The sequence below is a fragment of the Carcharodon carcharias genome, chromosome 7, assembly GCF_017639515.1.
Source record: "Carcharodon carcharias isolate sCarCar2 chromosome 7, sCarCar2.pri, whole genome shotgun sequence".
Taxonomy (NCBI): domain Eukaryota; kingdom Metazoa; phylum Chordata; class Chondrichthyes; order Lamniformes; family Lamnidae; genus Carcharodon; species Carcharodon carcharias.
In genome coordinates this window covers 73,017,357-73,023,462 of record NC_054473.1, presented here as the reverse complement: position 1 = coordinate 73,023,462, position 6,106 = coordinate 73,017,357, and the positions used below count along the sequence as shown (strand labels likewise).

Sequence of the window (6,106 nt, the reverse complement as noted above, 5' to 3'; positions counted from 1 at the left end):
TTCTATATATAAAGTGGACTGGAGGCTGTCATGTTCACCATATTCCTGCATCATCATTCTGTGTCTACTTCTCTCTATAATGCAGAGCTGCTTTAAGCAGAAGTGGTTCTGCAACACGCTGGGGGCTTTAGGATTCTATGAATCAGTCCTTTGGTGTCAGCTGTGGCTCAGTGGTTAACACTCACACCTGAAGCAGGAGGTCACTTAAAAAGTCACCAGTTCCAGTGTGATTTTCCACTTGGCAGCCACAAATCACAAGCCAATTGGCTCTCTTGGCAAGCTTTGCAAGTATAGGGAGGCTAGCTTGGCCTAAATAGCCAAGTGGTTATGGTACTGGGTTTGTAACCCCAAGATCAAGAGTTCAAATCTCACAATGGTAAACTATGAAACAATGTAACTTCATCTGAATAGGAACAGATGGAAATGTGTTTGTACTCGAAAGAGTTACAGGGAGGCTATTTGATGTTAAGGAGGGACTGCTGCTACACCCAATTTAGTTCTCAAAGCTGCTGCTGAGAGTGACCTACACCATGGGACAACTCAAGAATTTTGACCCAGTGACAGTGAAGGAACAACGATATGGTTCCAAGTGAGGATGGTGTGTGGTTTGGAGGGGAACTTGCTGGTGGTGGTGGTGTTCTCGTGCATTTGCTGCCCTTCTCCTTCTAGCTGAGAGAGGTCGTGGATTTGGAAGGTGCTGTCAAATGAGGCTTGTCAAGTTGCTGCAGTGCATCTTGTGGATTGCATGCACTGCTGCCTCTGTGCGCCAGTGGTGGAGGGAGTGATTGTTTAAGGTGGCGGATCGTTAATGATGCCTATCAAGTGGGCTGCCTTGCCCTGAATGATATCAAGCTTCTTGAGTATTGTTGGAGTGGCACTCATCCAGACAAGTGAGGAGTATTCCATCGTACTCCTGACATATGCCTTGTAGATGGGGGACACACTTTAGGGAGTCAAGAGATGAATTACTCAGAATTCTCAGTCCCTGAACTGCTCTTGTAGCCACAATATTTACAAGGCTGGTTCACTTATGTTTGGTTAATGTTAACTCCACCTCCAGGATGTTGATGGTGGGGGATTCAGTGATGGTAATGACATTGACTGTTGAGGGAAGATGGAAAGAAGAAAATTTAAAGACTTGCATTTATATAGCATTTCTCACAACCACCACTTTACAACCAATGAAGTAGTTGTTTTTTTGTGGCTACTGTTGTAATGCAGGAAACACGGCAACCAACTTGCACACAGCAAACTCCCACAAAATGTGGTAACAACCAGATAATCTGTTTTTGTGATGTTGATTGGGGGAATAAATATTGGTCGGTACACTGGGGAGGACTTCTTCACGATAGTGCCATCCACCCAATGGACAGCTGGGGCCTCGGTATAATGGGCCATCCGAAAGATGGCACCTCTGACCATGCAGCACTCGAGTGTCAGTGATGTCCTGTGGCTGAGATGAATAGCTTCCAACAATCACAACCATCCTCACCTGTGCTAGGTATGACTCCAAACAGAGCTGTGGGCTACAATCACAAGGTTACATACATTGCCCAAGCCTAGATGCACTGAGAAAGTGATGGCGGACCTTCTCATTGGGCCACTGGTGCTTTAAAGATAGTGCAAGCCAGGAAATGCCTGGATATTAATGCAGAAAAGATGAAGGAACTGCGATGTATATCTAAACTGGGATGATGAATGATTTAGTGTTTGCACAACATTTTCAACCCAAACAAAGCATATAGCTCTATTATATCCACATCCATTACCTGATTGGTATATCTCACATCAGTGTACAGCTGTACAACACATTTAATAAAAACACTTCTTGCTCCTTTTATCATTTCATTGTCTGAAAGCTGTTACTTGTGCACTCCCAGAGTATGTGGCCCACTCTAAAATTGCTGTCTTCACCATAATTCTAAATGTCTTCAGCTGATCAGGTAGTATCACAGAGAGCATTCAACCCACAAAACCACAGTCATTGCCATGACAGCAGCACAATACAAGTGAGATCTGATCAGGACATCCTGTTTTACAAAATGCAAACATATCCATTTTGCACAGTACCCATGAAACACAGAGTCCAGAATAGCAGCCTAATTGTATGCCCTTGATATCATTAAATGGTTTTGCTGCAGATCCAAATGATGGTATTTCTGCAGCACGGAGATTCTGGGGATCAAGAAGGCCCACCTAAGCAGCACCCACTGCCTCCAAAACCACACTAACCCATAGTAATCTGTGCTTTCAGCAGCCATGCTCTTAGCTCAATTAAAGCAAGAGCCTGGTGCAATGAGGAGCTACTACCGTGACCCACCAAGGGTGCGATATAATCTTGGAAGCTGCATTGTAGTCAATGCTTAAGACTACTGACCATTTGCAACCATTCACAGATTGCCATCCAGTAAACACAAGTTCCTGCATCTCCCACTCCCAGCCCACACACTCCACTCCTGTCTCCTGCTTGCAAATCGCATGTGTACATGCATCAGGTGAGGACTCCACTATGACGCACCCCATGGTGAGTCATCGTTCTCTGTTGGGGCTCGCACGAAGGTTTGGTGGGGGAGGGGTGTCACTGGGTATCAAGAACATTGGGATAATGGGTACCGCTTTTGGCAGAGGCAGTTCATCACTATTTGATTCAATGGAGACATCAGTCATCTCTGGAACAGATCAATCAGGTACTTCAGTGCTTGCGGGTTCGATAGCATTCCTTGGTGTTAACACTGATGTGGAAAGGTCTCCTTGCTCCTCAGGTGATCCTCGTGTTTACGAACGATCCAGCCTTCCATGTCTACTTGGTATGAAAGGGGTCTGGTCTCACAGATAATAATTCCTGGGATCCAACTTGGACTGCTCCCAAAGTTCCTTACATATACGGCTTCATCTACCATAAATTTCCAGGCTCTACTATGCAAATCGTGGCTTGTTTTCTGATTACTTTGGTTCTTCTCTACCCTCCCTTGCAAATTTGGAAATACAAGGCTCAGTCTTGTTCTGAGACGACACTTCATAAGCAGTTCTGCTGGTGGGACTCCCGTTGTTGCATGTGGAGATGTGCGGTAGCTAAGAAGGAAGCGAGAAATTTTGGTTTCCAAGGTTCCTCCCGACAATTTTTTAGTCCTGACTTGAAAGTTTGGACTGCCCTCTTGGCTAGTCCGTTTGATGCTGGGAGGTAAGGCGCAGTTCAGATGTGTTTAATGCCATTTAGATTGGTAAAGTTCTGAAAGTCAGCCCTTGTAAATACGACTCCATTGTCTGATACAATGACTTTGGGCAATCCGTGAATTGAAAAGCATTGGCGTAACCTTTCGATGGTAGCATGCTATGTAGGTGATTTCACCTCAAAAATTTCCATCCATTTTGAGGGCATGTTGATTATGAACAAAAACATTGTGCCTAGGAATGGACCCGTGTAGTCTATATGGATCTACACCTATGGTCGGCCAGGCAATTCCCAAGGGTGTAATGGGGCCTGCGGCTGGCAGTTTTGTTACAGTTGGTACTGTTGACAGTGCTTGACTAGCTTTTCGATATCTGTATCTATACCAGGCCACCACACATTACTCCTGGCAAGCATTTTCATCTTAGAAATGCCAGGATGAGTGCTATGCAATTTGGTTAGGAGCAGGAATGACTACTCTTGCTCCCAGAGTATGATGCCATCCTGACAACTCACTTTGTATTTGCGGGTAAAAAATGGTTTCACTTCCTTGGAGACTGGCTCATTTAACCAACCTGTAAATATCTGGTCTCTCACTTTGGTCAAAAGCAGATCTCGATTGGTCCAGTTCCTGCTCTGCTTTGCACAGACAGACAATGCATCTAAAAAACTCAATGAAAAGACTATTTCTTAGGGCACAGGAGTATACACAATGCTTTCTTGCAAGGGTAGGTGGCTAAGAGTGTCCGCATTTGCTATGTGTTTCCCAGGTTGGTACTTGAAAGTGTATTTGTAGGCGGACAGAATTAATGTCCAGTGCTGAATTCTTGCAAAGGCTATCGACAGGATAGCCTAGTCTTCTTTGAAAAGGCCCAAGAGTAGTTTATGATCGGACGTGATAATAAAGCACCTGCCATGTAAATACTGGTGAAATTTTTTAACTCTGAAGACTATTGACAGTCCATCCTTCTCAGCCATGAGAGGGTTCTTGATAAGTAATCTATTGGCCTCTCAGTGCATTCTTCCATTTCATGGGACAATACTGCACCAATGCCACATGGAGAGGCGTCGTAGGTCAATATCAATTCTTTAGATGGATCGAAGTGCACTAACAAGGTTGTGGAGTGCAGCAGTGATTTACTCTGTTGAAGGCTTCCTCCTGTGGAGCCTTCCAGGACCAACAATGATGTTTCTTCAGTAGTATGTGCAAGAGAGCCAGTACAAGTGATAAGCTGGGTAAAAATCACCCAAATTAGTTTACTATCCCTAAAAATGATTTGAGTTTGGTGATATTTGTGGAGGAAGGCGCCTCCTTTATCACCTTAATCTTTTCTTCCATGGGGTGTAATCATTGTGTGTCCACAAGGTGCCCCAGATAGGTAACCTTGGTGGCCTGGAAAGTGCATTCCTCCTTTTTTAGGTGAACTCCAGCTTCAAGGAATCTTTTTAATACCTCCTCTAAATTTGCTAAATGCTCAGCCTTTGTCGATCCGGTTATGAGAATATTGTCAAGGTATACTACAACCCGTAGTAAGCCCTGTAGCAAACTCTCTATAGTCCTTTGAAATATTACACATGTGGAGGATATGCCAAAAGGTAGGTGCGTATACTGGAATAGGCCTTTGTGTGTGTTTATCATGACATACCCCTCGGATGTGTTATCCAACTCAAATTTGCTGGTGTGCATAGCTCATATCCAATTAAGTGTAGGATTGACCTCCTGCCAGCTTTGCGTGTAAATCTTCGATCCTTGGAATTGGATATTTATCCAACTTGGCAGCCTGATTAACTGTTAGCTTATAATCGCCGCAAATGCGAGCAGTCTTAAACGGTTTCAGTATGGGAGCGAAAGGTGCTGCCCATTCCGAAAATTGAACCAGCTGTATGATGCCTGGTTCCTCCAACCAGTTTAACTCAGCATCCACTTTTTCTCTTTAGGCATTTGGTACTGGTCTTGTCTTAAAAAAATCAGGGAATTGCCTCTGGATTAACATAAATCTTGGCTTGCATGCCTTTGATTTTCCCTACTTCGGTGCAAGTTGCTGTCGTATATTTTTAACAATTCTAGCAGTCCTCCTGACTGCACTTGAAAAATCTCAGACCAATTTAACTTGATTTCATTTAGCCAATCATGGCCCAAAAGACTTGGTCCTTTCCCAGTCACTACTATTACTGGAGCTAGGCTGACTGCTACCCATAGCTCACAGGTACCATGGCGATGCCTTTTACTTTTATTGCTTCTCCCATGTAAGTCTTCAACTAGGCAGAAGTTCTCTCCAGGATCAAGGGTTGGATACCTTCTCTCATGTACTGAAATGTGCGCTCACCCAACATTGTAACTGATGCCCCTGTATCCACTTCCGTAGCTAGAGGCTTCCCGTTTACTGGATTGTGACAGTAATAGGGTCTGCCTTGACTGCTTTTACTACAGAATCACATTGGGACAGTGCAGAAGAGGCTTACAAGAATGATTCCGGGGTGAGGAACTTCAGCTATGAGGATAGATTGGAGAGGTTGGGACTGTTCTCCTTAGAGAGAAAACGGCTGAGAGGAGATTCGATAAAGATGTTCAAAATCATTAGGGGGCTGGATAGAGTATCTAGGAAGAAGTTGTTCCCACTCGTAAAAGATCAAGCGCGAGAGGGCACAGATTTAAAGTGATTTGAAAAAGATGTCTGACGTGAGAAAAACTTTTTCACACAGCAAGTGGTTCAGGTCTGGAATGCACAGCCTGGAAGTGTGGTGGAGGCAGGTTCAATTGAGGCATTCAAGAGGACATAAGATGTTTATTTAAATAGAAACAATGTGCAAGGGTATGGGGAAAAGGCAGGGCAATGGCACTAGGTCATAATGCTCATTTGGAGAGTCGGTGCAGACATGATGGGCCGAATAGCCTTCTTCTGTGAAATTAAGATTCTGTGATTCTATGATTCTGCC

General features: G+C 44.2%; 1 protein-coding gene across 2 annotated transcripts in view; it reads right to left on the bottom strand.

Moving 5' to 3' along the window:
• rassf1 (Ras association domain family member 1) overlaps positions 1 to 6,106 on the bottom strand; it is a 93,978-nt gene that overhangs the window by 64,380 nt on the left and 23,492 nt on the right. The gene's annotated exons all lie outside the window — the stretch shown is intronic.